This window comes from Triticum dicoccoides, chromosome 2B, assembly GCF_002162155.2.
Source record: "Triticum dicoccoides isolate Atlit2015 ecotype Zavitan chromosome 2B, WEW_v2.0, whole genome shotgun sequence".
Lineage (NCBI taxonomy): Eukaryota > Viridiplantae > Streptophyta > Magnoliopsida > Poales > Poaceae > Triticum > Triticum dicoccoides.
The window spans coordinates 456,198,234-456,214,442 of NC_041383.1; positions in this window are offsets into that span (position 1 = coordinate 456,198,234).

Genomic DNA, 16,209 nt, shown 5'->3' on the forward strand with positions numbered 1-16,209 from the left:
CTGAGAAAAATACTATCTGCTACTATACTACTTCACCCTTCATCCTCAGGGAAATCAATGACTCAATCATGAGTAGCAGAAGAATTTCTGGCGCTGTTCCTAGGGAAAAAACACCTAACAAATTAAGTGCCTTCACACAAATACATCATTTTTGCTTGTTTCTATTGTCTTTGCATGTTGCCTTTTTATTGTCCTTTTTCTATTGTTTGCCAAAATTTTCAAAAATACCAAAAAAAATGATGTTCCTATTCTATTTTTGTTGCTATCATGGATCCTTCTCCACTAGGTGGCCTTTTCAAAAATCCTAATTATGATAAACCAACTGCTAGTGATTAAATACTACTGCTATAAGCTCTTTGAAAGGAAGATCAAATTGAGTGCGCTTCGTTATATTTATGAAGTTTTTCTTGAAAATCAGGAATGTAAAAACTGTTATGGAGTGTTTAAAGAAGAATTTTATAAAGTGATTCATGATAGTTTCTTGAATGAAAATCATGATTGCAATGATGCTAGTATGAATTCTATGAATGTCAATTGTGCTAATGATATACAAAACTACAAGCTTGGGGTGATGAGTTTAATGAACATGATATTTTTAGTCCCCCTACTAATGAAGAATTTATAAAAGAAAAATATGATAACCTTTATGATTCAGGTGACGAAGATGACACACTTGATATTGTTTTTTATGGTGACACTATGTCTGTAGGTACTATTGATGATGATTTTGTTACGCCTATTGATTTTGTTACGCCTATTGATTATGATGCTTCTTGTGATCTTGAGAGTTAATTTGAGTCTCATAGTGAATCTATTGTTTATAATAAAATTTGCAATACTACTGAAAGTGGGTTTGGAAGAGTGTCAACTTTAGATAAAAAGAATCCCACTACTTTAGAGAATATTAAATCTTATGAAATTTTACATTCTTTTTGCTAAGGTATATAATAAAATAGAGTAAAAGGGTCCACCCCGAAACCAAGGGGGTACTAACTAACAGCTGAGTCCTCTCCGAACCGCAGGAGATAGTTGCCCATCATACGGCTCACCAACTTCACTTGCCTCTATGGGGTCAACGGGAGTAGTAGGCATGAGAGGTGGGGCAAATCCATTGAGGAGCAAGAGTTATGGGTTAAAATAGCATGGGAAACCAATCCAAACTCGAAAAATGGGTTAGACCGATCTACAAAACCTTTTTCTATAGATATAATTGCATTTCAAGAGCACCACACCACAATTCATCTGCTAAACGGAAAAGGTCTCACAAAAAATAGAATGAAGATCAAATCTTAGGTCATGTCAAAATGCCTGGTCAAATCAAGATCCACAGTTCAACGGCTAGAACTTCTTGCTAACATGTTCCAAAAAAGGAATTCGTACTCACGTCTCTTTTAAAGTATTTTTATTAATGTCAAATTTCTATAAATAAAGTGTGGGCCACATATACGAGGCTTCAATTATTAGTACTTGTTGGGGATATAACTACTGAATGTAAACCGCCCAGGAGGGGCCGGTTCACCTTCAACTATATTGAAGCCCAAGAAGACCCAGAATATGGCGCTTTACTAATGAAGCTTAGAGGTCCGGATCCCAAAGGCGGATTAGGGCACATAGTGGTAAACCGCCATGGTTATGTAACTTGTATTGTAAGTTAGGAAAGGAGAGACCGATCCGGACACTTGTATGAGCCGGTCTCGGGACTCTGTAAATCGGCCGGGCGTCAACCCGTGTATGTAAGGGGACGACCCGGCGGTGGTTCAAGGACAAGAAACAACAACTCGAGAGCCAGGCATAGCGTGTTTAGCTCCCTGGTTATTGAGACCCCAATAATCCCAACACAACTAGATGTAGGCTTTCACCTTCATTGAAGGGGCCGAACTAGTATAAAATCCTCGTGTCCTTTGTCCGGTTTAACCCCTCTAAGCTAACCCGTCGCGATGTCTCCACGACTAAGTCCTTTCACGAGGACATCTGACGTGATATTTCCACGACAGTTGGCGCCCACCGTGGGGCTATCGCACGATGGTGTCGAGTTCTTAAAGGGCAGCTTTGAAGGACTCAAAGGGTACGCGGTCGGTCGGATGACCAAGAGTCGTCGCGACATCGACGACGAAGGATGGGGCCCCGAGACCGGCTCAATCAAGTACGGGTACCGGGTCCCCTTTGGCGGAATTCATGTCTTCATCGGCAAGATCGGCGAACCGGGCCCTAAGCCGGACATCTGCACCGACCTCATCGAGACGGCTCAGCGTGCAAGCCCCGCTCGGATTCAGCCTGCCATGAAGCGTGCATTCGTAGGATGTGTCCATGGGATCGGATCTGAACCGGTGTCTGAAGGTGAGACGGTCGCTTATTCCAACGGCGAATGATCCGCTGGTGAAACTGAGTCCTTATATCAAGTTCGTGATGGTGTGTATGAAGGGTATTCCGATGGCACCAGTATTCCATAATTTCTTGAACCGCCAAACCGAGTTGGAATCTTTATGGCCGGAACACAGCCCACTTTGCAGTCTTCATCTACATCAGCAATGAATTCCGGATCAGCAGTCGCGGCAGGAGGCCTGGTGCGCCGACCAGCTCAAGTTCTCTCCGGTTTGATGGATGCCTAGGCGACCTTGTTGACCACGGCAGTTACCCCGGCGATGCAGGATCAGCACAACGCGGACGTTGCTAAGCTAAAGGATCGGATAGCGCAGGCTAAGGAGGACCTGGTAGCTGAGGATGCTAGGATGGCTGAAGAAAGGGTCGCTTTAGATGCCCAGGCGCAGAGGATTCAAGCCGAGAATTATCGACTTTTGATGGATCAGAATGCTTTGAATCAAGTATTCAGGAGGAGGCATCAATCTCACTTGTCGGCGGATTACAATGCGATGAATCTCTTTGATACACCAGGAGCAGGGACTAGCAATCCGGCGGCAGTGAACCGGACTATTGTGCCAAGGACCGGAGCGCCGGATCAACCTCAGGTGATGGGTCCACCTCGACGAACGGACAACCCGCCACAGTATACCACACCCCCGCCGAGTCACTTCTCTACCCCTTTGGACAATATGATAGCAGCAGCATCCCAGCTGGTAGCTATTCCGATAAAGGGTGAATCGCCAGCGGCGGTTGAGACACGGCGGGCCAGGGATCTTCTTCAAACGGCTATGACACAGCAGCAAGCTTACTCGTATAGCCGAGACAGGATTCACACGACCCCATGTCCGAGCAAAAGCTATAGCAGGCATATGGATGAACCGAAGGTTTCCAGCAGTGCGCGGCGCCATATTGTCCCTCAAGGACCCAATCCGGCGCGTGGTAAGGTGAACGCTCAGGACGTGGTGGATAATGGCAGAGCACGAAGGGAGGCCGCTTTAGCAACACAATATGCGGGTCGTTATCAACCCACCCCGGTTCAGCCAGCGGCATCGATAGACCGAGGCACCGGGCTTGCTTTCAGTTCCTGGGGAGTGTCGTGTCTTATTCGGGCTCTCCGCAATGTGCGGCTACCTAAGGATTTCAAGGGACCATGTAAGGTACATAATAACACCGCTGATCAGCCACCTGAGGCATGGGTTGAAAGTTATGAGATTGCAATGGAGATGTTGGACGTGGATGAAGCGGCTTGTGCAAAGTACTTCACAATGATGTTAGAGGGAACAACTCGTACATGGTTGAAGAACTTACCAGCTAACTCCGTCGAGTCATGGGACCAGTTGAAGGCCCGGTTTATAGCCAATTTCAAGGACACATGTAAACAGCCTATGTCCATTGTGGATCTGGATGCATGTGTTCAAGGGGAGAACGAGTCAACAACTCATTGGGTGCGCCGGGTTTCAGAGGTTTTGCATTCATCAGACCGGATAAATGCTGGCCAAATAATCATCACACTGGAACGTAATTGCCGGTTCAAGTCACTGAAGATGAAGTTGGGACGACTCAAGTGCCACTGCAATGATATGGGCACCCTTATGGCCGCCTTGGTCAAATATGCCGATTCTGATAATACCAAGGGTCCCGATTCTGATGAGGAGAAACCGGTGAAGGGAAAGAAGAACGGCGGTGCAAAGGGACAGCAGCACAACCAAGGAGGCCATGGGAATAATGGTAAGCACAAAGCAGATAATTCAGATTTTGTGGCTAACGCTAATGTGTAGCGTCGTAAGGGTAAACCGCCCCAACGGGGTGGAGGAATGAATCTGGAGCATTTGTTAAACCAGCTCTGCCCAAAGCATGGGACCAAGGAGGTTCCAGCAACACATCTTTGGAAAGATTGTCACATTATGAAGGAGTTCAAAAACTCTGATCTTTTCCGGTATGATCAGGGTCCATCGGGCGGTTCAGGTCCAGGTTTTCATGGTGGCGGCGGTTCAAACTCTAGATTTCAGAATAATCAGGGCAACCAGAACAACCAAGGTGGTAATAACCAACAGAATAATCAAGGAAATCAGCAGCAGTCGGGTTATCAGAGTCACCCAAAGCAGTTGAATGGTGGGCAGTATCATGTATTCACCACTAGTTTGTGCAAACGTGATCAGAAGCTTCACAAGAGGGCAGTTAATGCTGTTGAACCGGCAGTACCACGTTACTTGCGGTGGTCCGAGCAACCCATTGTGTGGAGCGGAGAGGATCATCCGCCCCGGGTTGACAATCCGGGTCACCTGGCTTTAGTGGTGGCACCTCAGGTGGGAGGTTATAAGTTCACCAAAGTGCTTATGGATGGAGGGAGCAGTATCAGCATTCTGTATTATGAGACCTTCTGTCGCATGGGGTTGACAGACAAGAGTCTTAAACCGTCAAACACTATTTTCCATGGTGTGGTACCAGGTAAATCGGCATATCCTGTTGGCAAGATTGCTTTGGAGGTCGTGTTTGGTGATGAGCACGACTCCCGGTTTGAAACATTGACCTTTGAAGTGGTGAGGATCCAGAGCCCGTATCACACACTGTTTGGACGGCCGGCTTATGCAAAGTTCATGTCAAGGCCCTGTTATATTTATTTGCAGCTCAAGATGCCGGGTCACAAGGGGACCATCACAATTCATGGAAGTCGTAAGATCGCTTTGGATTGCGAGGAAGGTGATGCGGCCTATGCTGAGTTGGTTTGTGCTACAGAGGAGTTGAAACACTACAGGGACACTGTTGATCCGGCAGACATGACCCCTCTGAAGAAGCCCACCACTGAGCATGACCCAAGCCTGCATTTCAAACCGGCTGATGAGACTAAACTTGTTGACTTTGTTCCTGGCGATTCATCCAAACAGTTTAGCATCAGCACAAATCTGGATCCGACAAAGGAAAGTGCACTCATCGAGTTCATCCGTGAGAATCGGGACATTTTTGCATGGAAGCCTTCTGACATGCCAGGTGTACCGAGGGAACTCGCTGAGCACACTCTCAATATTGATCCCAAGTTTAAACCAGTCAAGCAGTTTCTTCACCGCTTTAACGCGGATAGACGCAAGGCAATTGGTGAGGAGGTAGCCCGGCTGTTGGCTGCTGGGTTTATCGTTGAAGTGTTTCACCCTGAGTGGTTGGCTAATCCGGTGCTTGCTCTTAAGAAAAACGGCACTCGGCGCATGTGTGTGGACTACACAGATTTGAACAAAGCTTGTCCGGCCGATCCTTTTGCTCTCCGCGTATTGATCAGATCATTGATGCGACGGCGGGTTGTGAGTGTTTGATTTTCTTGGATGCTTATTCAGGCTATCATCAGATCAAAATGGAAGTTAAGGACTAGGAGAAGACCGCCTTCATCACTCCCTTTGGAGCCTTCTGCTATGTTTCTATGCCCTTTGGGCTCAAGAGTGCCCAGGCAACTTATCAGTGTTGTGTGCAAAATTGTCTTCACACTCAGATTGGGTGCAATGTTCATGCCTATGTTGATGACATTGTGGTAAAGTCCAGGAAGAAGGAGAAATTGATAGATGATCTCAAGGAGACCTTTGACAATCTGCGTGTTTACAAGATGATGCTCAATCCGGACAAGTGTGTTTTCGGTGTTCCGGCAGGCAAGCTTCTAGGTTTCCTGGTGTCCAACAGAGGCATTGAGGCTAATCCAGAGAAGATCAAAGCGATTACATCTTTGGCTAAACCGATGTGCATTAATGATGTTCAGCGTCTGGCAGGTCAAATTGCAGCCCTAAGCTGGTTTATTAGCCGCTTGGGAGAGAAGACGATCCCTTTATATCAGATGTTGAAGAAAACAGACACCTTTGTCTGGAGTGATGCGGCTAATGCGGCGTTTGAAGACTTGAAGCGGCAATTGATTGGATTGCCGGTCCTTGCTGCTCCGGTTGACAAAGAGCCCTTGTTATTGTACGTGGCTGCTATTGCCCGTGCTGTCAGTGTGGCAATTGTGGTGGAGCGCAAGGAGGCTGGCAAGGAATATCCAGTTCAACGGTTGGTTTACTATATCAGTGAGGTGCTCATCGAGTCAAAGAAACGATATCCGCATTGGCAGAAGTTGGTCTATGGGGTTTTTATGGCAAGTCGGAAGCTCAAACAGTACTTTCAAGGCCATCCCATTACAGTTGTCAGTTCAACTCCTTTGGGTGATATAATCCAGAACAGGGAGGCAACTGGCCGGGTTGCAAAGTGGGTGATTGAGCTTGGTCCACATGGGTTGAAGTATATGCCTCGAACAGCCATCAAATCTCAGGCACTTGTTGACTTCATCAATGATTGGACCGAGTTACAAGCACCAGAAGACAAACCGGATAATACATACTGGACTATTCACTTTGATGGATCCAGGCAATTGGAGGGCTCGGGGGCTGGAGTGGTCCTTACTTCCCCTCGAGGTGATAAAATTCGTTATGTCCTCCGTTTAATGTTCTCCTGTACTAACAATGCAGCTGAGTACGAGGCTTTACTCCACGGGCTCCGTGTGGCCAAGGAGATGAATTTAAGCCGGGTACGATGCTTTGGAGATTCTGATCTGGTGGCCCAGCAAGTTTCTGGCACTTGGGATTCTAAGGATCCACTCATGGCGGCTTACAGACGCGAGGTGGATATTGTGGCGGGTCACTTCAAAGGGTATCAGGTTGAGCATATTGATCGGCGTAAAAATGAAGCGGTAGACTCTTTAAGCCGGCTGGGATCTCAGCGTAAACCGGTACCTCCCAATACCTTTCTAGATATCTTGCATAACCCGTCTGTTAAGTTGCCTACAGAGGAGGATTTAGCTGTTCCTGATCCAGAGGCCCAATTGGTGGCCGCTTTACATATTGTTCCGGATTGGACGGTTCCATATTTGGCGTATATGAACCGGGGCGAGTTACCAGATGATGAAGTTCTGGCCCGGCAGATAGTCCGGCGATCCAAGTCCATGGTTATTCACAATGGCGAGTTACACCGCTGCAGCGTTTCAGGCGTATTCCAGCGTTGTGTTTCTCCTGAAGAAGGCCAAGAGATTCTACAAGAAATTCATGAAGGGATTGTGGTCATCACGCCGGTTCAAAGTCCCTGGTTGCTAAAGCTTTTCGTCATGGGTTTTACTGGTTGACAACCCATGCTGATGCTGAGGATCTGGTAAAGTGGTGTGACGCTTGTCAGAAGTTTTCACGACGAGCTCATGTTTCGGCTCAAGAATTAAGGATGATTCCCATCACTTGGACGTTTGCCACTTGGGGGCTTGATATGGTGGGACCCTTTAAGCGCTCCAAGGATAAGAAGACCCACCTGTTGGTGGCGGTTGACAAGTTCACTAAATGGGTTGAAGCAGAGCCCGTCAGCAAGTGTGATGCAGCTACAGCGGTTCAATTTCTTAAAAAGATTATCTTCCGCTTTGGCTTTCCACACAGCATCATCACGGATAATGGTACAAACCTTTCTAAAGGTGAGATGGAGGATTTCTGTCAGAGGGAGCACATCCGGCTTGATTTAGCATATGTGGCACACCCCCAGTCCAATGGTCAAGCTGAGAGGGTGAATCAAGAAATCTTGAAGGGTATCAAGCCCCGGCTTATGGTTCCTTTAAAGCGGACGCCGGGTTGTTGGGTGGAAGAATTGCCTTCTGTGTTATGGAGCATCAACACCACCCCCAACAGATCGACGGGTTACACTCCTTTCTTCATGGTTTACGGGGCAGAGGCGGTCCTTCCAAGCGATATTCGTCAAGATTCGCCCTGGGTTGCCAATTATGTTGAAGCGGACAATGAGCAAGCACGCCAGGAGGCGTTGGACCTGTTAGATGAAAAACGGGACATGGCTTTGGCTCGTTCGGCGGTTTATCAGCAAGACCTACGGCGTTATCACAGCCGCCGGGTTAAAACAAGAACCTTTCAAGAAGGCGGCTTAGTGCTCCGGCTCATCCAGGATCAGACTGATATGCACAAGTTATCCCCACCTTGGGAAGGACCCTTTGTGGTCAGCAAGTATCTGCACAACGGATCATACTACCTCATTGATGTTCGAGACAACTCACGCAGTTCTGAGGAGGAGACCTGCCGGCCATGGAACATAGCTCTCCTTCGGCCTTACTATACTTGAGCCATAGGCTTCTCTTATGTACATATTTCGACAATGTATATATTATGATCAATATAATAAACTGACATCCTTGCTATAAGTAGGGCCTTTGCTGTTTTTTCTCCAATATCCTTTGAGTTACATGGGGGCTTCAGCTGACAAAGCGGAGTACTACCTGTTAAACCGGCTATCGTGCCATAATACAGCTTGGGAGCTTCACACCCAAGGGGTCAAAGAGAGTCTGGATGCTATGCACAGCTCAAACATAGGCACCCATGAGCACAGTTCACAAAATTACTTGGGGGCTCTTTGTGTAAAGTAACAAAGAGTTTGAAAGGACCCTTGTAGTTGGGTATCGACCCATGGCTTGGAAGCCTAGTGTATTCACCTAAAAACCTGGGTTAACCTGCCTTCATCAAGTAAGCCACTCCTATCCAGGTAATCCTGGCATGACCCGCCGAACGTTTGACAGTTACTCTCATTGAGACCCTAAACTTGTCAAAGTTAAAATGACGATTGGTTAGTTGGAGGCCCATCTTAAAAGGCTTTGTCAAATGGTTTAACTCAGCAGCCTGGCAGCCCATGAAAAGCCTCGTATTTGGGCCTGGCAGCCCTCGAAAAGCCTCGACTACACGGTTTTATTTGCCTTTGTCAAGTTTTTTCTCTTTGAATGAATTTTATGTTAAACCGGTGTCTCTTAAACCCGGTATGACTTTTCAGTCATCATAATAACCCGGTGTTTGTTAACTCGGCTTGGATTTCAACTACAAGTTGTCAGACCATCTTATCAAACCGGTATTTACAAAATCAGGTCTGGCTTTGACTATACGTCGCCAGTTTTGATCATCTGGTGTTCATTGTAACCCGGCATGACTTAATACATAACATCATTACATGGTGAGAGTTATAACAGCTCAAGATTTGGGTCTTCACCCTTACTACAATAAAAGTTGGTTAACCAACTAAGTGATTTCATATCACAGGTATGAGTTATTTTATGTTTATTCCGCTTTGGTTATTAGCCAGGCTTTATCTTGGGCATTATGACTCGTCCGGCGGTAAACCGTCAGGACAATTTTTTTATGCAGATATCAGAGTGTAACCAAGCACAACAAATATCATGACGGATCAACCAACGTTACGTATCAGTGCCAAAAATTAACGTACTTGGACTAGCCTATTACAAGGCGCTTTGAGGCCCACAATGTTGATTGTTTTTACACGACAAAGTCTGTCAAAGTAACTCGAATGCTGGATTAAGATTCATTGCCAGGACAACGTGAAGTTGATGGATCTTCAGGTGCCGGTTCAACCTCCTCCTCTCCACCCAGAGGCTGGAAGTCAATGGTGGTCCAGTTGATCCAGGTTAGAGCCTGAAATATAGCTTCTTCACTTATCAGATTGGACAGTTCAACATCAGGGGCGTAAGTGTGCTTACGATTGGCGGGATAAGGTTTTGCGATTTTGTCACAGTCGTATCAACCCGCTGGTTCCTTTCATCGTAAAAGGACCGATGAATAGTCAAGTTAGCCTCTGCAGCCAGTTGACTTGATAGCGGACGCATCTCCTTTGGCAGGGCTTTGAGGGCTTCGTTGTCAAATGCTGACCCGTCTGCTTGTTCATCCAGAAATCCCTTAGCGATATCAACTGGATCCAAGTCAGATATCCATGCTTTGGCCCAAGTCAGTGCCAGTAAAGCGCCAGCCCTAGCAGCAGATCGCTTCACCTCTTCTATCTGAGCCAGTGTCATGGATAATCTTGCTAATGTGTCCTTGATCAATGTTGATGCCGGTTTGTTGTATGAGACTGCACAGATAACCCATTGGGCACCGGTGTATAATTGCTCAATCAAAATATACGTTACCTTCAATTTCATCCGCATATCTGTGCCCAGCTGAGCAATGCGATTACCTGCAACGGTTTAAGAATTCGATGTTAAACCGGCAGAGTTCAAGATATTTTCAAACCGGCTATGACAAAGTACTTACCAAAGATTGCAGAAGTCATAGCATCCACTTGATGTTTTAGCCCTGTCAGCTCTTCCGTCACCGGCTTAAGAGCTGCTTCGGCATCTTCAGCCCGCTTCAACAAAGCAGCTTTCTCCGTTTCCCAGTTGGTGCGTTCATTTTTGAAACTATCCTTAAATTGCTCCATGGTTGTCAAAACATCCTTTAGCCCCTCTTTGGCTTTAGAGGTCTCTTCTTGCTGGGACTTGATGTTTTCTTGGAGGTCGTCGATTTGAGATTCTTTGATGGTCTTCTCGGTCTGCAAAAGTCAGAAGATGAAGTTGTTAAAGTCCCAAGCACATGACAAGTTATGCACTCGGCACTTGGGGGCTAATGTGGATTGCTTTTTAAAAGTGAGTATTTTTTCAAGTCCCAAGGCTCAATCCAGGTATTAAGCTCGACACTTGGGGGCTAATGCACAATTGATCAATTTTTAAGTAAAGATAATTAACAAAGACAGATAGTCCTGGTTTGTCTTCTAGAGACAAACCGGCCCTTGAGGGCTACTCAGTTGAAGTATTCTTTATATCGAAGTCCCGGTTTATCTTTAAAAAGATAACCCGGCCCTTGGGGGCTACAATGGAAGAGATATACAGAATAGAGTGAGTTTCAGAGTGTTCTTGAAGATTACCTCATAACGCTCCTTCATCAGGTTCACCAAACCGGCTTCAAAGTCACGTATGGTGTAAAGGCGGTTTAAAAAACCGGAATGAAGCTCCTTGGCGCTAAGGTTGACGAAGTTGGATAAATCCGTCTTCCCTTTCCCCTTGCCCATAGCAGTGAATTCCTCCTTGGTAGTATGTTTGGACAAGACAACCGGATTACCAGGACTAGTGTGACCCATGCCAGTAATAACAACATCATCATCATCACCTTTTGGTGGACTCGGCGGATTGACGGTACCACTGGCTGGACTTGGCGGATTAGCGGCTGGGCTTGGCGGATCAGCAGCTGGGCTCGAAGGAGTAGCATGAGGGCTCGATGGATCAATCTGAGCGGTCGGGTCAGCTTCCAGCGGATTAGCTTCAGTGTTCCCGCCTTGTGGGGCGGAATCATCCATAACATCAGTATTTCTACTGATACCCTTAGGAGCCTTCTCCGGTTTAACTTCACCAATAGGGGTACTGGTTTTAGCCTTCTTGCTCATACGGGCTTTGGCACTATGATATCAAAACAAAGATTAGCACGGTAAACCAAACTATGAAGAAAAAATATGAAGGGCAGTATACTTACCCAAGGACGGTTTTAAGGGGAGGCAGCTGAGTGGTTGATGAATTGCCAGACGAATTGGAATACACCTGGTAATTTGGATCAGACGGATTGAGTGGGTATCGGAAGAAACCCTTCAAAGGGTAAAGTTTTTCGGGAGAACAAGTAACCTCTGGACGACGTTTCCGGGTTGGTGTATCTGGTAAACTGGATGAGGTGATTTGCTGGCCACTATGCCGGGTTGTGCAACGCTCTTCACGTTGCTATGTCTTCAAAGAAAATTTTGGATCCAAATAAGCAAGAGGGTGAGAGTATTTTACTTTCCGAACTGCACGGCGAAATCTTTGAACCGGCACAAGATCTGAATCGGAGGAAAGAGAGATTACCACAACATGGTCCGCACGGCTGGCCTCCGCATCATCCTGGGAATAGTCATTGTCAATAAGGTGTATGAAAAAGGAACCAAGCGAGTCAAGTTCTACCTCTGGATCTGATTCGTCAATATCTTCTGGCGGATCAGAAGACTTGGCGGTTTTCTTCTTGGCAGCTCTCTTTGTGACCTTGCTTTTCGCACGAGGAGCCCTAACCGGTTTATCTTGAGTTTTCCGCTTCTAGAAGGAGCTGTTGGCCTGTGAGATTAAAAAAAGGAGTATTAACACATTACTAAAGCGGAGGTGGATCAGTAAGCATTAAGTTAAACTTTACCGCCGGCGGTTTGTTGGAGGTGCAAAAAGGTGGCAACCCGATTTGGCTGCATGCGGCGATCGGTTTGTCAAGCATCTTCTTCACAGATTCAGTAACTTCAACGTCCATCATCTCTATTTCATGATATCGTTGAGGATCCTTGACGTTGCCAGTGTATTCATGCATTAATCTGGGGCGGCGACTTAAAGGCAGAATACCCCAAGAAACCCAGCAGTGGACGAGATCAATACCAGTCAAACCGTTGGCCAAGAGAGCCCGGAGCTTGGCGAGTTGAGGTGCATAAGTTTGCCGTTGTTTGGCAGTTAATCGTTGAGGTAACGGGTGGCCATTGCTAAGCCGGTGAGGGCGGTAACCCGGCAAAGGATTTTCTCCAGCAGGGGCAGTGTTCTGGCAATAAAACCAAGTTTGGTTCCAATCTTTGGGATGGCTATGGTGTTTTGCATAAGGGAAATCAACTTCTTTTCTCTTCTAAATTGATACCCCACCAAGTTCCATGTTGGGACCATCAGAGAACTCCGTGCGGCGGTTTAGATGGAAAAAATCCCGAAAAAGCTCTACAGATGGTTCTTCTTGAAGGTAAACTTCACAGAACACTTGAAAATTGCATATATTAGACACGGAATTCGGTCCAATATCTTGTGGATGGAGTTGTAAGCTCGCAAGGACATTCCGGAAAGTTTTTTATCCGGGCGGGCTGAATCCCCGGTCTAAGTATTGCATAAATACAATCACCTCTCCATCTTGAGGCTCAGGAGGGCACTCAGGGCCCGGGACTCGCCAATGAAGGACCCTTTTTGAGGCTAAAGCGCAAGTGGTAACATATCCATTGATTTGCGTTCCCGTGATCCGGGACGGAACCCAGTTGCAAGCAGATGATTGTTTTGTCATCTTGGAAAGCAAACTGTAAAGGAAAAAATGAAGGCCGGTTTACGATTGACGGTTCAAGTGTACTAATCGGTGTTAAACCGGGAATTTGATCAAAGCATACATGTGAGATAAACCGGAAATTACTATTCAAGTCAAGATGGCGGTTTAAGTGAGGGCTAATGGTATATGGCGGATTGTTGACCACTAAAAGTTAAACCGCCCTTAGGTGGAAGAGCCAGAGCTGAAAATCTACTAAGTGTCGACAGAAACAGGTTTCACAAAATGACAGTGTAAATTTGAATCTACCGTGGTTCAGTAAGAAGATTATTCTGAGCCCTAAAATGGCGACGACAGAACACCATAAGTCCAGAAGGGAACTATCAAGGCAAGAGGAGATACTACGGCGAGGTAAACTAAAGTTATGTATCAATGGCCGCTGGAGGAGGAGGATAAGTTCATCTAGTTTCAACAATACGCAAAAAGGCAGCAAGCAAAGATGAACACGTATGAACACGGATGAACACAGAAACCCTAAATACAGATCTAGAGTTGAGAGGAAGAGGTTTACCAGATGCGCAGGGATAGCGGAGAAGAGCCGCAGATTTCTGGTACAATCAGGTTGATGCAGCGGCCTTTGTCGATGCAGTGCTCGAAGGTTGAGGGCGGCGGCGGAGCTTCAGAGCTTGAGCGTCGCGAGGAGGAAGAAGATGTACGAAAGGGGAAGAAAGAAAGGACCCCTAAGCCTATGTATAATGCAAAGGGATAAATGGCAGGCGCGGGAATCAAGGAGCCTGAAGCGGCAAAAGTGGGCGCGGCTGTCGCCTCGATCTTCGGGATACCATTAATGAAGGGAATCTTTTTAATCTTTATACAGAGATGACGTCATGCTGATCTGTTGCTGTGTCCAGAGGATGACGTCATGGCGGTTTAACAAAGTTTACAGGAGAAGACATCATGGCGGTTTACAAGAAATATTAGGAGATGTGCACAGAACATATTTAAGTATTGAAGATTGACATGAACAGGTTCAAATCAACTTGGGCCTAATGTTGGGGATATAACTACTGAATGTAAACCGCCCAGGAGGGGTCGGTTCACCTTCAACTATATTGAATCCCACGAAGACCCAAAAGATGGCGCTTTACTAATGAAGCTTAGAGGCCCGGAGCCCAAAGGCGGATTAGGGCCCATAGTGGTAAACCGCCATGGTTATGTAACTTGTATTGTAAGTTAGGAAAGGAGAGACCGAGCCGGACACTTGTATGAGCCGGCCTCGGGACTCTGTAAACCGGTCGGGCGTCAACCCGTGTATATAAGGGGACGACCCGGCGGCGGTTCAAGGACAAGAAACAACAACTCGAGAGCCAGGCATAGCGTGTTTAGCTCCCTGGTTATCGAGACCCCAATAATCCCAACACAACTAGACGTAGGCTTTCACCTTCATTGAAGGGGCCGAACTAGTATAAAATCCTCGTGTCCTTTGTCCGATTTAACCCCCCTAAGCTAACCCGTCGCGATGGCTCCACGACTAAGTCATTTCACGAGGACATCTGACGTAATATTTCCACGAGAGTACTCATATGCACATGTCAAATACATACTCCTTTCGTTTCGAAATAAGTATCTTAACTTTAGTATGACTTTGTACTAAAGTTAGTACTACAAAATTGAGACACTTATTTCTGGGACGGAGGGAGTATATAAGTAGCCATTTCTAGTTACCACTGGAGTTCCCTGTATGACGTATCATGATGCATGCCAAGCTAAATTAACAGTCAAGGATGTACACCATTAGGGGCTTGCGCAACGCGAGGGCGATTAACAAACCCATAGCCAAAATAGCTGATGTTTCCGATGATGAAACAAGGACATGATCTGGTAAAACCGGATAGCATCAAACCCCTGCAGCACCGCATACAGTGTGAACCACATGTTTTCTTATCAATTAATAAATCTAGTATGGACAAGATAAAATGCAGACTGACGACATGTGAAATCATTGATCAAAAGAAGCGGTACTTTTTTTAAAGCAAGTGTGCACCATTATTCTTGCTTCTAACAGCAGGTCAGCAGCCCTATTCAGGCTCACCATGCGTACACCACCAGCACCTCTCGCAGACTAACCAGACTTGTAGCATCCACAATTTTAAAAATATGATTAAATTAAAATTTTCTTGATTACCAACCATTCACTATCATAAAATAGGTCATATGTTCGAGGGTCCAAAAAGTCATATGTCATGTGGGCCATATGTGATGGTCACATATGTATGCAACTCATATGTGACAGCATATTTATGGCGCCCTCCTGTGGGATGGATTGTATTAAGACTTATATGAACAATTATCATAATAACATTTGAACTTATCCATTACGATTCGTCTTAATTCATATAGATATGGAAAGTATGTTAAACATATCCGACTGGTTTCTTCTCGCCAAATTTTTTTTACCTCACATGAAGATTAACATAATTTTTTCTTGTGAAAGGAAGATTAACACAATATAAATATAATTAAGGTTGATTGTTTACAAAAGTGTGTATCAGCCCTTCGAGGTTTGGGAATTACTAGGATAGAATCTGAGCTTACATTGCAAAAATAGGAAAAGCAAGGCTCAACGGTTGGATGGATAATGGATGGCACATATTATAGTGGAGGATGGCAAGCCACTTAAGTGTATAACATAACTTTTGCAGTAACAACCTCAATTGTCTCATCTTTCTCTACAATTGTTCTGTCCAGCAACCATTTATAGATCTGCACAGTCATGATGCATCATTCCCTATTAGTTTTACAAAAATCTTTGCACATATCTATTTCATCAAAGACATGTGTATTTCAGTACATCATCACTAATTATGCAAGGAAACTGAAGATATTTGTCACGAAAAAGTATGCAAGTATCTATCACGAATATGCTAAGTACATAAAGAAAATTATACCATACCTTCAATCATAATTAAAT